The following is a 16,873-nucleotide window of genomic DNA, read 5'->3' as shown; positions in this document are numbered from 1 at the left end:
TCCGTACCTTTCACAGACTTTCCAGGTCTTCATGGTTCCTGAGGCTCGTCCTCTCTTTCTCACCTCAGAATAAAGTCTGTGTCTAAAAGTTCCTCATTTACAGAGGAGTAGGTAACACATTCCTATCTACCATCTTATCCAATAATCAACTGCATATGTAGAGAATTATTACGGAAAAAGATAAATAAAACTGTCCATAGAGAATTAGAAGGTGAGGATACACATATAGAAGTATATTTGATTATATTTAATCACAACATATTTTAGCTTGATCTACAGAATAAATGGTAATACTTAATGTTCTTATAAAATAAAAATTTAAAAATAGCGTTTTTGATGTATAATTACAGTTTGACTTAGTAGCCCTTACATTTTGTAAATATATGTTGATATATACATTATACATATGAACATATTTTCTTAAAATTTGTTCACTTGCTACAGATCTTACAGAGCTCAAACTTACAAATGACGGGGCTGGGGATATAGCCTAGTGGCAAGAGTGCCTGCCTCGGATACACGAGGCCCTAGGTTCGATTCCCCATCACCACATATACAGAAAAACGGCCAGAAGCGGCGCTGTGGCTCAAGTGGCAGAGTGCTAGCCTTGAGCGGGAAGAAGCCAGGGACAGTGCTCAGGCCCTGAGTCCAAGGCCCAGGACTGGCCAAAAAAAAAAAAAAAAAAAAAAAAAAAATTACAAATGACAAAATCCCTATACTTACATAGTCATATTTATCTTTTTAAATTTATTTATCATAAAGTCTTCATATATCAGCTTTTTATTTTATTTTATTTATTTATGTATTTATTTATTTGGTCCAGGAGCTTGGACTCAGAGCTTGAGCACTGTCCCTGACTTCTTTTTGCTCAAGGCTAGCACTCTATGGAGCCTCAGCACCACTTCTGGCTTTTCTGTTTATGTGGTGCTGAGGAATTGGACCAGGGCTTCATGCATGCTAAGCAAGCACTCTTGCCATTAAGCCATATTCCCAGCCCTAATATATACCAGCTTTTTATTCTAGAAATTAATTTACACAAAGAAGATGAAAACTTACTTTTACGTTTATGGAATGAAATAGTTATATTGTTAAGATTATACTATTTTCAGTAGCATGCAGTTTCTTACTTCACTGGAGAAATTACCTGAGATAATTAACTCAAAATGATAAGAAGTTCATTTTGGCTCATGAATTCTGTCAGAGGTTGTCGATAATTTGGTTAAGAGCACACACTGGAGCAGAGTCTATCAGCTTGTGTAGAATGAGAGGGAGGCTCTAGTATCCCAGTGTCATCTGCAAACTCAAAGAACAAGTACTGAACTTCTATTAGTCAAAACTTTACTTCCTAAATAACCATTGCTTTCTTTTTTCAAAGTATCACATACTGGTGGTAACTTTTAGAGTGTTAATAACATCATTGGTAATTCTTGAAAAATTGTAAAACTTTGAATTAAGAAAACACATTACCATTAGTCTGAATTTAGTGTTCTAGATTGGAAATAATAAATAAATTATTACTAGTAAAAACAGAGTGGAGGGGCAAGAACAGCACACATACTAATATATTAAAGAGATATTTACTTCTATGGCAAAAAAAAAACTTGGTACATAGACATTTTTCACATGTGAATTAAAACAGGATATCTTCTCAATAAATCAACTTACCTGAAAGTACCCATATGCTTTCTTTCAAATATTTCCCTTCTGCTAATAGGCTTATAACAATTAGAGAAAACTGCTTTGTTTTTCCATTTTTGTCAAATAGCAAGGATTTATTTTTAAAGTGTAATTGTGATATGGTTATCAAGTACAATATATTTATTACAAATGAAACAGAAAATGACTTGATGCTTTTACAATAATAAGGTTCATTTTTCTGTTAAGTAGAAATGAAACTTTCAAAAAGCAATGCAGGTAAGAAGAAATGAGTATTTATGTGATTAGTAAAATGCAACATTTCCTTAAAGCTCCATTAATTTCCAACAATTTCACAGGCTACAATACAAAGCTATAGACTATGTCCTTTTCTGGATCATTTCAGATCTTGATTACACAATAAAATACCAATTCATTGGTAGTCAGGATCTGAAGAGCACCTCATTGAAAAAAATACCAGTGATTACACTGTAAAAATGTCACAGTATTAAATCTTACAGCAAATAGTTACCTTGCGTTTTTTCCACATACTTTTAATAATATTTTTGGTAGATTCCAGGTTAGAAATAAAATGCCTTAACAAACCTGGAAAGCAAAATATGGCCTAAGTAGGCATTACTTGGCCTATACCTATGAATAACATAATGTATTTTTGGAGGTTCAATTACATCGCTTACATGTACCCTTATTTTCTTCATAAATATTTAGTTTACATATTAAAAAATTAAGGGAGTTTTCTCAATCCCTGTAAGGCAAAATAATTATGTTTTACTTGGTCCCAGTTTGCATAGATGACATTATTTCTCATTTTCTTTTTGGCTATTGTTATACGGGAAATTTATTTTTGTTTTCATAACCCTTTAGATAAAAGCCATTTAACCCAATCATCTGAAGCATAACATATGCTTTTTCAGGGTTATCAAAATATCTTACTCTTCTTCCAAAGGCCTTTAACTCTGCAGTTTCAGCGTTGGGCTTTCTGCCAGTCAGGACTAAAATAGAATGACAGTTGCACAATAAACAAGAGTTGCTAATTGGCAATTTTGTAGAATTTCTTACAAAAAAAGAATACCACGTTTAAATGTGTTTGAGTGAACTTTTTCTTCTCTATTCATCTCATTTCTGATAACTCAGGACAATTTGTCTGCACTTGTACATTTGAATTTTGCTTATGTTTTGAAAAATAAGTTTCTTTGTTTATTTTTTTCTCTGTTAAAGGCATTTTTAAGGTTTCTCTTCTAGAATGAGAACACTGGCTATTTACAAACTTTGTATCTGAACATTATGCTTACATATTCATCTTTAAGTAGAAGTTGAATAACATTCTTAAAAGATATAGCAAAAAGATAAAGATAAAGCAAAAAAGAGATGTAGCAAATGACACAAACAATTTTGTTACTAATGTTTATATGATTACAGTTTGTACCAGTGTACTCTAGCTCTGTTTATTTATGTTAGTTCCTTTTTATTCCTTTATGCTTCATCTGTTAGTGAGTAAAATAAAACATATATACATCGTTAACTAAATTTTTTATATTAAACATTTTCCCTGCATGGTCTCTAAGAAAAGTAGTGATAGAGTAAAATACAAATCCAATCAATTGATTATAACATGCATAGGGAAAGAATGGCTAGTAACAAGCTTGAACATATTAGGGATACTCATCCAATTATTTTTCTTAAGAGCATTATGGAATAGACATGTCTTAAATATTTAAGGCAACAGCTTCCAATTCAATTTCCCACCAGCATTTTATTTTAGACAATTTTTTGTAGGGTAAGGAACTACCAAGATGTCCACTAACCTAGGTTGTTCTTTACTTGGAATCATTTTCCTTCATCCTTTGACATTTTAGTCATGTATTTCTGATCTAAATTTATAGGGCACATTTTAAATCCCCATTACTTAAAAAGGTATAATTCTTCTCCATTACATTTCCATACCTCTCCTGTTTTATTGTTACATTTAATGAGAAAAATGTGTCACACGTGTAGAAATATCTTAGGAATTTTATAATTGGCTGCACTCAGGTTGGGTATTTAAATTACTAAAAGTAGAAACCCTGGTTTTTGTTATATCTCTGTATTTCTGCCTTTTTATCAATGTATCTTCTATTATTATGTCAATAGAAAACATATAAGTATAATTTACATAAATTTATCATATAGTGGACCTATATTTTATATAAGTTGCTAAATGACTGAGGAATTAGGGCGAGCACAACTGAAAGAACAATTATTGTAACTAGTAGCTTCTAATACAGATTTTTACATATTTAGAATAAATTCTAAAAATTTGATTCAAAATTCTGAAGCTCTTCAGATTCACGGTGTCTTGAGAGACATTTGGACAAACTCTGGTTTGGCTCTAGAATAGGATCTCCACAGCAAGCCAGAGAGAAATGACCCACTCTAGGGATGTGGAAGCCAGAACTTGCTGGCTCAGCGCCAAACAACTATGACTGATGAAAATGTTGTGAAAGCTACCTGGCTGGTATACATTGCTGGTCCAAACCAGAGAGATAAAGCCAGAAATTAACTTATTATTTTAGTCAGAAAAAGAAAATGCTGGAATTTGGTCTATAGAGACTGCCAATAAACTATTAGTGCCTTTCAGCAAAGTCTATGGGCACTGCTCCTGATTATGCAAATTACACCCCCAAATTACCCTTGCTCTAGGAGGTGTGTTCCAAGTACATGCTATTCTGTTAATGCCAGACCGGTAGTGAAGCAAAGGTGAAGATTTATCATCATAAGTGAATGATATAAATTATCAGTATCTAGACCAGGAAATAATCAGTGATTGTTTGGAAGATGTATTAGGAAGTTTAAAAGCAATTGTTACATTGCCTTTCAGACAGTGAAGTGCATCAAGAACATACAACTGAGAAGGCTGCTACTTAGAGAAGTAGTGAGGGACAGTTGAGATTACATAGAGGGACATTGCTAATGACATCTTCTCTGTTAGAAACAACAAACAACAGATGGTTTCAGTGAGTAGGGGAGTACAGAATTAAGATAGATGAGTAGGTCTGGATGATAGATCCTAAGTACATGGCCAATCCGTAGAAGGACCACTTCAGGGAATATTTGGATTTGTATGGTAAAGACAGTGCTTTTCAAAATTCTCTACACTTTGTTCTTCAGGAGTGGGAGTTTTAAGCAAGATAAAGGATTCCTGGCTCATGTAAATTGTCTTTAAACAGAATAAGAATATGGATGATTTTAATACTATTAACTCCATGTTTATATTATTTTATAATCAGTCTATATAAGATTGCTGTTTTAAGAAGTTACAGGCTTCTTTTTTTATTATTCCTTTTGCAATTGCCATACTCAGTTATGTGAATGGAAATCTATGCATCCTTCAGAAACAATGATATTTTATCATATGGAAGGAAATGGAAATCTCACTAAAAATAATATTGAGTGAACTAAGGAAGACCCAAAGAGACAAAAGTTGCATGATTTCCCTCTTTTGTTGTAATTTGAATGTGCCTGAAAATCTACAAATAAGCACATTGAATGGCAAAAAGGGAGGAAAAAAACACAATGCACATAATAAACTATACAGGTCTCTACACATTCACATGTACATCTGACCATATAAAATAATATCAGAATGAGTTAGGGACAGTGGAAATACTAGTGGGTTTGGGGGGATGTGTGAGTGAGGGTTTTTTTGTGTTTTTTTTTGTTGCTTTTTTGCCTTTTGTCCATTTCTTTCCATTTATCTGTCTTTGGCAGAATAAGTGGGGACACAGAAAAGGTGGGACAAAGATGAACAATTCAGCAGTGATACTCAAAAGACATGATGGTGAAAATGAACTATGAACTTGGGGATGGGAGGGTAAAATGGAGAGAGGGATGGAAGATGTGACATTGTTTAAAATAAAATGTACTTTATATACAACTTACATAACCATGACCCCATGCATATCACATTTACAATAGCAATGAATACTTAAAAAGAGGCAAACCATTCATATGGTATTACAATAAATACATTTAAAAAAATATTCCCTGACACCATATAAAATGATGTTTTGAAATTAAAATAGGTGGTGTTACTAATTTTAAGAGCCTGTGGCTTCTATCAAATAATATGCCACACTGAGCAGCTTTTAAACAATGCACTCATATTTTTCACACGGATGGAGTGGGAAAGATATTCTTGGAGATCGCATTATCGGGTTGCGGTGAGGATCTTCCAGCTGCTTGCTGGTGATATCTGTTGGTGTCCTCGGGTGGCTTAAAAGGCAAACAAGTTACCTCGAGGGTTGTTGGTTTTGACCATATTTCTAGTATTATTAGAATATTTATTTCAATTAAGTAGGTATAAATTAACTTATTTGTTTGTTTGCTGCTGGTACTGGGGCATGAACTCCAAACCTTGCTCCTTTCACTCTCACTCATGTATCATAAACATCCCCCAGATTGACTAGCCTGTGAGTGCTCAAAACAAGATTCTCAGCTCTCATCTTCTGAAGTAATTATGGGCAAGGATTATAGGTATGAACCACCAGGGCCATCAAATTAGCCATACAGTAGAATTTCATCCTAATATATCCATGTTCATAAATATGTATCTTTAGCAGACTCAACTTTTTCATCATTCTCCCTTATCCCTCTTCTACTTCTCAAACCAATTTCAACAGGCTCATTGTTTTTCCTTCACCTAAGAACATAAAGTGATGTTCCTATATTCAGTCCATTATCCTTTTCACTGGCCCTCTCTCCTTAAGCAGTTACCCACCACTGAATGTGTCTATTATGCTTTCCAGTTATTCTTTCTTTTTATTTTTACTATTAATTAATTTTAAAAGAGCTTTCTCCAAAAAATTCAAACACACACATAGTCTATATCTATATCTACATCTATCTATCTATCTATTTATCCATCTATCTTTCTATGTATCTATAATCTGTAATTTAGTCAGATGGAACTCTTCACAGATTATTCTATATTACTCATCTTTTTTTATTTTAAGTTTTTATTATCAAACTGAATTACAAAGAGGTTACAGTTTCATTCATTAGGCATTGGATACATTTCTTGTACTCTTTGTTACCTCGCCTCTCATCCCCCCTCCCCACACCCCCTTTCCCTTACCCTGTTCAGTTCATTTACACCAAACAGTTTTGCAAGTATTGCTTTTGTAGTTGTTTGTCTTTTCTTACCCTATGTCTCTCGATTTTGGTATTCTCTTTCAATTTCCTAGTTCTAATACCAGTATACACGATTTCCAATATACTCAGATAAAATTACAGAGATAGTGTAGGTACAACAACAGGAAGGTGATACAAAAAGATCATCAATAATAGAAGCTACAGTTACACATGGCACGTTGAAAGTAGTTACAACTGTGATATAACAATCGTTTCCATAACATGGAGTTCATTTCAGTTAGCATTATCTTACAAGTTCATAAGGGTATAGCAATTGGACTGTTGTGATCCTCTGCTGTGACTTGTTTAACCTGTGCAAATTATTCCCTATAAGGGAGACCATAGAGTCCATGTTTCTTAGGGTCTGGCTCACTTCACTTAGTATAACTTTTTCCAAGTCTTTCCATTTTCTTACAAATGGGGGTATGTCATCCTGTCTGATAGAGGCATAAAATTCCATTGTGTATATGTACCACATTTTCCTGATCCATTCGTCTACTGAGGGGCATCTGGGTTGGTTCCAGATTATAGCTTTGACAAATTGTGCTGTGGTGAACATTGTTGTGCTTGTGACTTTAGTGTGGTTTTATTTGTGGTTTTTTGGATAGATAGCCAAAAGTGCGGCTACTGGGTCATAGGGGAGTTCTATGTTTAGCCTTCTGAGGAATCTCCACACTGCTTGCCAGAGTGGCTGAACCAGTTTACATTCCCACCAACAATGAAGTAGGGTTCCCTTTTGGCCACATCCCCTCCACCAATTGTTATTGTTATTTTTATTGATATAGGACATTCTCACTGGGGTGAGATGAAATCTCAATGTTGTTTTGATTTGCATTTCTTATATGGCCAGTGATGTAGAGCACTTTTTCATATGTCTCTTGGCCATTCTCATTTCCTCATCAGAGAAGTCTCTTTGCAAGTCTGAAGCCCACTTGATGAGGGGGCTATTGGTTCTTTGTGGTTTTGTTTTGGAGGAATGTAATTTTTTTAGTTCTGCATATATTTTAGATATGAAGCCTTTGTCTGTTGAATGGCCGGTAAAGATCTTCTCCCAGTCTGTGGGCTTTCTGTTTATCTTGTAAGCTATGTCCTTTGCTCTGCAGAAGCTCTGCAGTTTGTTGCAGTCACATTTGTCCAACCTTTCTTTGATTTTTAGCCTTTCTGGGTCTTTGTTGAGAAAGCTCCTACCTGTTCCAAGGAACCCAAGTGTTTCTCCTACTCCTTCCTTTAGTGTTTTCAGAGTGTCTGTTTTGATTCTGAGGTCTTTAATCCATTTGTAATTGATTTTGGTGCAGGGTGATATATAAGGATCTAGTTTCAGTTTGTTGCATGTGTTGAACCAGTTTTGCCAGCACCATTTGTAAAAGAGGTTATCTTTTTTCCATCCTACTTTTTTAGCTCCTTTATCAAAGATTAAGTAGGCATAGTTCTGCAGGTTCATTTCTGGGTCTTCAATTCTGTTCCATTGGTCTTCAGGCCTGTTCCAGTGCCAATACCAAGTTGTTTTTATTACTATAGCTTTATAATACAGCTTGAAGTTGGGTATTGTAATTCCTCCTGCACTGTTCTTTCTGCTTAGGATTGTTTTTGCTATTCTAGGTCTTTTTTGTTCCATATGAATTTCTGGATTGCTTCCTCTATTTCATTAAAAAATGGTGTTGGGATATTAATGGGTAGTGCATTGAATTTGTAGATAGCCTTCGGCAATATTGCCATTTTGATTATATTAATCCTCGCAATCCAGGAGTATGGGAGGTTTTTCCATGTCTTTAGTTCTGCCTTAATTTCGTTTTTCATGTTTTTAAAGTTCTCATCATAGAGGTCTTTCACTTCTTTCGTTAAGGTTATTCCTAGGTATTTTCTGTTTTTTGAGGATATTGCAAATGGAGTTGCTTTCCTGATTTCAGCCTTGGCATTTGGGTCATTAGCATGTAGAAATGCCATTGATTTTTGAGGGTTTATTTTATATCCTGCAACTTTGCCAAAGTTTTGGATCAGCTCTAGTAGCTTGGGAGTAGAGTCTATGGGGTTCTTCAGATATATGATCGTGTCATCTGCGAAGAGAGAAAGTTTAACTTCATCTTTTCCTATTTGAATCCCCTTTGTATCTTTTTCTTGCCTAATTGCTCTGGCTAGGAATTCTAGTACTATGTTGAAGAGAAGGGGAGAGAGTGGACATCCCTGCCTTGTTCCTGACTTTAAAGGGAATGGCTTTAGTTTTTCCCCATTTAGAGTTATGCTTGCTGTTGGTTTGTCATAAACTGCCTTGATTATATGCAGGAATGTTTCCTGGAATCCCAGTTTTTCCAGGGCTTTTAACATAAATGGGTGCTGGATTTTATTGAACATTTTTTCTGCTTCCAGTGATATAACCACGTGGTTCTTTACCTTGCTCCGGTTGATGTGGTGGATTACATTAATTGACTTGCGTATATTGAAACAACTTTGCAACCCTTGGATGAATCCAGTTTGACCGTGGTGTAAGATTTTTTTGATGACCTGTTGAAGTCGATTGGCCAGAATTTTGTTGAGAATTTTTGCGTCTATGTTCATCAAGGAAATCAGTCTATAGTCCTCTTTCTGTGATGAGTCCCTGCCTTGGTTTGGGATGAGGGTTATACTGGCTTTATAGAATATGTCTCGTAGTGAATGTTCTCTTTCAATTTCATTGAAGAGTTTGAGAAATATTGGTGTGAGGTCTGTTTTGAAGGCCTTGTAGAATTCAGCTGTGAATCCATCTGGACCTGGGCTTTTCTTGGATGGGAGGTCACTTATTGCCGTTTCTATTTCAATACTGTATATGTGTCTGTTTAGAAGTTTTAAATCTGCATGGTTGAGTTTGGGGATATTAATTTTTTTCTAGGAAATCATCGATTTCTTCCAAGTTCTCGAATTTGTTGGCATAAAAGTTTGCAAAATAGTCCCTTATTGTGTTCTGAATTTTGGTTGTTTCTGTGGTGATGTTACCTGTTTCACCTCTTATTTTGTTTATTTGAGTGTGCTGCCTTCGTTTTTTGGTCAGGTTTGCTAGGGTCTATCTTGTTGATTTTTTCAAAGAACCAACTCTTTCTTTTGTTGATTCTTTGGATTTTTTTTCGTCTCTAATTAATTTAATTCTGATTTGATTTTAATTATTTGCTTCTGTCTATTGACTTGGGATTTGGCTTGTTGTTCTCTTTCTAGGAGATTAAGGTGCTTCCTTAAATTATTGAGTTGCTGCTTCTCCAGTTTCTTGGTGTATGCACTCAGAGATATAAATTATACTCTGAGTACTACCTTTGCTGTGTCCCAAAGGAGCTGGTACTTTGTGTCCTCATCTGGGTTGAATTCCATAAACATTTGAATTTCCGTTTTAATTTCTTCAATGACCCACTGATGGTTCAGCAGTGTGTTGTTTATTCTCCATGAATTGTTGGATTTTCTGTGGTGGCTGTTTGAGTTGAGCTCTACTTTTATTCCATTGTGGTCTGAGAGAATGCAGGTAATGGTTTTGATATTTCTGAATTTGTAAAAATTTTCCTTGTGCCCTAAGATGTGATCTATTTTGGAGACTGGTCCATGTGCTGTGGAGAAGAATGTGTATTCTGTTGTTGCTGGGTGGAATATTTTGTAGATATCAGTTAAGTCTAGTTGGTCTATGCAATTGTTGAGTTCTGTGATTTCTTTGTTCAGTTTTTGGCATGTCGATCTGTCCAGAGGTGATAGTGGAGTGTTAAAGTCCCCAACTATCAATGTGTTTGGGTCTATGAGTGGTTTTAGAGTCAGTAGTGTTTGTTTGATGAAGTTGGGTGCTCCTGTATATGGTGTGTAGCTATTTAGGTGTGTAGCTATGGTGTGTAGCTATTCTTGTAGGAGAGATCCCTTTGCTAGTATGTAGTAACCTTCTTTGTCTCTTCTTACCTTTTTAAATTTGAAGTCAATTTTGTCTGATACTAGGATTGCAACTCCGGCCTCCTTATGGGGACCATTTGCTTCATAGATTTGATTTCATCCTTTCACTTTTAGAAGATGTTTACTTTTGCTGGATAGATGTGTCTCTTGGAGGCAGCAGAAAGATGGATCTTGATTTTTGATCCAACTTATGAGCCTATGTTGTTTGATAGGAGAATTAAGTCCATTAATATTGAGAGTTAGGATTGAGAGCTGATCATTTGTTCCTTTCATTATCACTATCTTCTTAAAAGCTGTGTCTTCACATTTCTTGATTTGATATTCTGGTTTACTATTTAGGGTTCATTTCTCTGTCTGTACTGGAATCTTGATTATTTTTCCTGTATAGTACATCTTTAAGGATTTTCTGTAAAGCTGGTTTGGTGGAGATATATTGTTTCAGTTTTTCCTTATTGTGGAAGACTTTTATTTGACTTTCAGCTATGAATGAGAGTTTAGCTGGGTACAGTATTGTTGGTAGTTATTTTTATTTAGGGTGTGGCATACCTCATTCCAGGCTCTTCTTGCTTTCATGGTCTCTGCTGAGAAGTCTGGGGTAATTCTGATTGCTTTTCCTTTATATGAGATTGTTTTCTTCTCCCTAACAGCTTTAAGTATTCTTTCCTCGTACTCTACTGATCCTGTTTTGATCACAATGTGTTGGTGGGATGTCCTATTCTGGTCTGGTCAGTTTGGGGTTCTAAATGCTTCTTTTATCTGTAAAGGCCTATCCTTCTGGATATTTGGGGAGTTCTCAGCTAATATTTTGTTAAATAGGTTGCCTATCCCATTAACTTATTTCTCCAAGTTTTCCTCAATACCTATTATCCTTAAATTGGTCTTCCTGATCGTGTCTTGGAGCTCCTGGAGTGATCTGTTTTGTCGATTGGATTGGTTTTGTTTTGATTTTTTATCTTTCTCCATAGATTCTAGGGCATCTTCAGCTCCTGAGATTCGATCCTCTGCTTCAGTTAGTCGGGACTGTAGGCTAGCTACTTGATTTAGAATCTCTTTTCCTTCTGACTGGTCTTTCCTGATGATTTCCATGTCATCTCTTAGGTCCTGTATGGACATCTTTACTTCTTTAGCTTCATTGATTTGGTTTTGAGTGCTCTCTCTCAAATCTTTTAGCTGGGTAGCTATCTTTTCATTTGACACTTGAATTTCATTTATCTTTCTATTTGTCAAGGCCATGAAATTGTCTATTACTTTATGGAAGGATTGCTGTATTGATTCAAGATTTTCATTTATCATGTTTATCAGTAGACTTTGTAGAGCATTTTGAGTGTTCTCTTCTATGTCTTTGATTGACTGCTTTCCTTCTTCCTTGTTTTGAGTGGGAGAAAAGACTTCATTGTTTGCCATATTTCTTGTGCTTCTTCTGCCCTTTTGGATTGGGAATGCCAATCTACAAGCATGTCTGAGCACCGTTTAAGACATAAAGAGGACCTTACCAAGCACTGTTGTGTAAATCTTAGTAGTTCACAATTATATACAGATACCTTGTATACCTGTATATAAAATTAGATTTGGTGTTCCTAAAGAATACAATTTCAATATAACAACCAATCCTGAGCCCTGTATTTAGTAACTACTTATTTACTTTTACAACCCTATGAGCAATTCTTATTCTTATACTAAGTTCTTTTTGGACTGTCTTTCTCTATGAACCCATTTGATTCATTCAGATTAAGCAGGGATACCCTCTATCCAGTAACCAGGAGTCAATGGAATCTGGAGGTCCTGGAAGTAAGTCAGGAGGAGGGTAAGTTAGAGGTAGTTAAGAAAATAGAGTAAAATGTATTTTTTTTGGTGGGGGGTGATGATTTTGGTTTAGTTTCAGTGATGTGGAAATGTGGAGGAGAGTAGAATCAGTAGAAAGAACAATGTTAAAATGGTAGACAATGGAGAGTTAGCAGTAAAGGGTGGAGGTGTTATTTATAGGAAAGTAATTTTTAAAGAAAGAGAATGCAAAGAGAGAAATAAAGAAAAATTACTGGAAGACAGATGCACAAAACAGAGAAAAATTATTTAAAAACTTAAAAGGAAAAAATTACCAGAAAAACGAACAAGAAAAAAAAAAAGAAAAACTTGATAGAACAAACAGGTAAAAATGGAAAACAACAACAACAACAACAAAAATAAACGATGTTTCAGAAATGAAAATATAAAAAAATAAAAAAGAAAGCTTAAAAATATTTGAGAAAAAAAATGGAGCCTTCCTTGTTTAGGTGGGCTTTCTACAGTCTTGGCTTTCCTTGCGATGGTCTGCAGTCTATTTTGCCACTTGGCTGGTTTGCCTTGCTTTCAGTTTGCAGGGGGTGGATCTGCTCTGACCCTCCTGCCCTGTTAGTTAAATACTAGGTCTCTGTGGTTTCCACAGCTTGCTGGTAAGACTTGGGAGTCCACTGTAGATGGGGGACCTGAACAATCTTGGGGACCATGGCTCCTCTCATCTGCTGTGGGGCTGCTGCCTTTAATGCCTGGCTTTGAATAGGCTGTGGACTCAGCAGGGCTGGGCGCCTCTGGCCTGGTTTACCCAGCTGAGAGTTGCTTGCCTGGGGGAGGTTCCTCCCTCCTGGGGGGGCGGCCTCCTGGGCAGAGCTAAGTATGGAATTCAGCTCCATTTGGGGCTGGGCATTGGGCTTCCTCTGTGATGGGACCATTCATTTGTGTCGGGAACTGTTTGTTCTCCCATCTGGTTGTTCCATGCCACTGGTAGCTGCTCACTGCTTTTGGTTTTAATTTAGGAATTCCGGCAGGCAGGGCGGGGCACCTCTAGCTGAGCTGAGGCCCAGGACAAGCCCCGCTCACCCCCCCCCCCCGCCTGGGCAGGAGTCCTTATCCTGTGTGGAGCTGGCTCTCACTGGTTGGTCCCTCTTGCCCTTCTCAAAGATGGCTGTTTTGTCCTTGCTTTCCCCAAGCCGGCTTTAGTTCCAGTCTGGTCTGACCCTATGCCAGTGTCAAAGATGGCACTTTGCTCTGGAGGTGGGGGAAGGGCTACCTCCCAGAAGCTGCTCTAAGGGCACAAGTGAGAATGTCATTCGTGGGGTACTCATGCTTTCTCTGTGATTTCAACCTGTCCATACTCAGCCTGCAATCCGTGTCTGTATGCCGCCATCTGGAGGATTTCTCCCTGTCTCTGTTGAGTGCTTTAGCTGCAGGGAGTGCGGGGCGCTGTGCCAGCACAGGCACTGGTGTGGCAGCAGGATGCTGCCTGGACTCAAATCTGTGTTTTCAGAACAGCAAAGTGGATTTTTCCTTCCTGGCCAGAATCCCTGTACTGTTAGAACTTACTTGGGCTGTCTTTCTAGGAGTAATAGTTTCTCAGGGATGGGAAAACTGCAGTGTTGGAGGGAGCTCAGCTAGGGCTCTGCTGCTCCTCAGCTGTCTTCCTGGAAGTTATATTACTCATCTTTCTTCATTTTCTTTCTCTCTCTCTCTGTGTGTGTGTGTGTGTGTGTGTGTGTGTGTGTGTGTGTGTGTGTGTGTTTCAGGTGCAGATTCCACAAATTAAATACAAAGTTTCTTTCAACATAAAAATCTCCAGCTTCACCCTTTTTTTTCTGCAAATTACACAATCTTGCTTTCCTTTATTGCTGAGAAATATTCAATATTATATAAGTATGAGAGTGTTTTTTTTTTTTAATCTATTATCAGTTCCTGGGAGACTTCGGATGATTTCACAATTGTGCTACTGTGAACAGAGCTGAAATAAATATGGGTATGTAGGTATTTTTCTTTTTAATTTATTTTTATTCCTTTTGATATAGGTCCAGGAATTTTTATGGAAGTTAAAGCTTAAAACAAATGAACGCATGAGTTAAATCTACAGCAATACTAATAATTGAGACAATTAAAAATATACATGTAGGATGTTAAATAATAATTATATTTAAGTCAACAATTTGTATTTGGCAAATACTGTCCTAGGAATATATATTGCAATGAAGAATGAAGCCTAGTAATTTGTGAGTTTTATATCAGAAGAAGTAACTAATAAAATGGGCTAATGTACAAGATTACAATAATTGCAAGGTGTAATTCCCAAAAATTACAAGGCTAGGATCTATAAACGAAGGGGATTCTGTCATAAAGATCTGATTTTCTTCCATGCAGATTAAGTTCAAATATTCATCATGTTTTTTTAATATCTTGTATTGAGGAGCGGAGGGGATGGAGATTTGGCCTTTTCTAGGGATGAATAAAGAAGGTACAGGCTGATCTCTCTAGTGAACAGCTCCAGAACTTAACCTGGACAGCCATAAATCAGCTTCAACCTGATTTTAAAGTAAGGCAATGCTCCAGAAGATATGTTGAATAAGATATCTTACATGAAAATCTATCCAATTAGTACATTATTTTCCCTGTCCTAATTATTGTCAACTGTGTTTTAATGGTGTACCCTAGCACAGCGTTAGGTTTAAAAAAATCATCTTTCAGGGGAAAAAAAAGCCAATGGTGGTGGTGGTGGTGGTGGTGGTGGTGGTGTGTGTGTGTGTGTGTGTGTGTGTGTGTGTGTGTGTGTGTATGCATGACCAGATGTGTATGTGTATGTGTTTTAAGGGGAGAAAGAGAGACAGATAGCCACCTAACCAGGTAGACAAATGATTAGGAATTGGCCACGTGACCTCAGATGTTGGAAAGTCCAGAGATCTTCAAAGTGAAGAACAGGCTAATGATCCAAGACCTTTGAAACTGATGATGTAGTTTGGCAGGTGACAGGCGGGGTCCAGATCCCATAAGAACGAATATTGTTGAGTATAGTTCAGGAACAAAGCTGATGTGTCAGTGTGAAAGTCATCAAAGACTAAGGTTCCTTTCTTCCTTTGAGTAGTTTCAGCTCTCTTGTTCCACTCGGGCTTTCAGAGAATTTCATGAGGTTCACTTACATGAGATAAGGCAATCTGCATTTCTCAGTCTAACTTACAGATTCAAATGCAAAACTTGTAGCAACAACCATAGTAAAGTGTGACCAATATAAGTATCCAAATCACACTCACAGTGACTCATGAGTCAATACAGATAGCAAATAAAGTTGACCTAAAATTGAGTAGGATTGTAGGCATGACAGTTCTACTAAGTGTTCTTGGTATGTAAAGTGAGAACACGTGACTGCTTTAAAGACAGCAACATTTAATGTATTTAGTTCAGAACACAGAACAAGATTATGCGTCTACAAGGATTGAAATTTTCCTAGATAACATAGCAGATACTAAAATTTGGGTGGGTAATGAAAGGATTACAATTGAAAACATAAGAACTTACATAAATTAACGTCTTTATATCAAATAATATTTGTTTTGCCATAATGAAATATATTTACCCAAAAAATGAATTTATGTTCATTAGTCCTAAAGTGAAAGAACATTTTCACATGGTAAATAATACAGTGCTACTGTTTTTTTTTTGTACTAAGAGAACATCTATTTTTAGTCATTCTGATTACTGATTATTTTTATTATATATTTCAATGTATAAGCAGAATTATAGAGATATAAAGCTAGTATAATATGATTAACATGTACATACTTTGTTTCATATTCAATGTATCTAAAGGTATGTTCTATTTTCAGAAAACAATTGTCTAATTTTATTTTATTTTCATCCTTAAACTACAGTATATGTAAAATTGAATTCTAACACAGGTGTAAATGATGTACATGTACATTGTGTTCAGGTATTAACAAGAAGATGAAAATATTGGCTAGACACAGATCATCATAACAATTGCTTTCAATGATTTGGCTCAGGATGAAAATGCAATTTCCTCTAGCTAATAATTCAGGGTGATTCTCTGTAATATAATAAACATTGACTGTGTTTTCATTTAAAATTATAGGTTTGCATACTCTTGATAATAAGAATTCACATCTTAGAGCCTTGATTACTCTTTCCTAGACATTTTGACAACTTCAAGAACATTAAGATAAATGTTGATGTAGGAACAAAGAATGAAATAATCAAGGCAAGTAATTTAAAATAGCAGGAGGTGGAAAAATATTTGCTGAATCCAAACACACTTAATTGTTTAGAAAGGCAGCTACTTTGAGATATACATAAGACACAAAACAAGATATTTAATGGATAAAATACAGTGAGGAAGAAGGAAGAAGGA

Source organism: Perognathus longimembris, chromosome 19 (assembly GCF_023159225.1).
Source record: "Perognathus longimembris pacificus isolate PPM17 chromosome 19, ASM2315922v1, whole genome shotgun sequence".
In the NCBI taxonomy this organism is placed as follows: domain Eukaryota; kingdom Metazoa; phylum Chordata; class Mammalia; order Rodentia; family Heteromyidae; genus Perognathus; species Perognathus longimembris.
Note: the sequence above shows the minus strand (reverse complement) of the source record.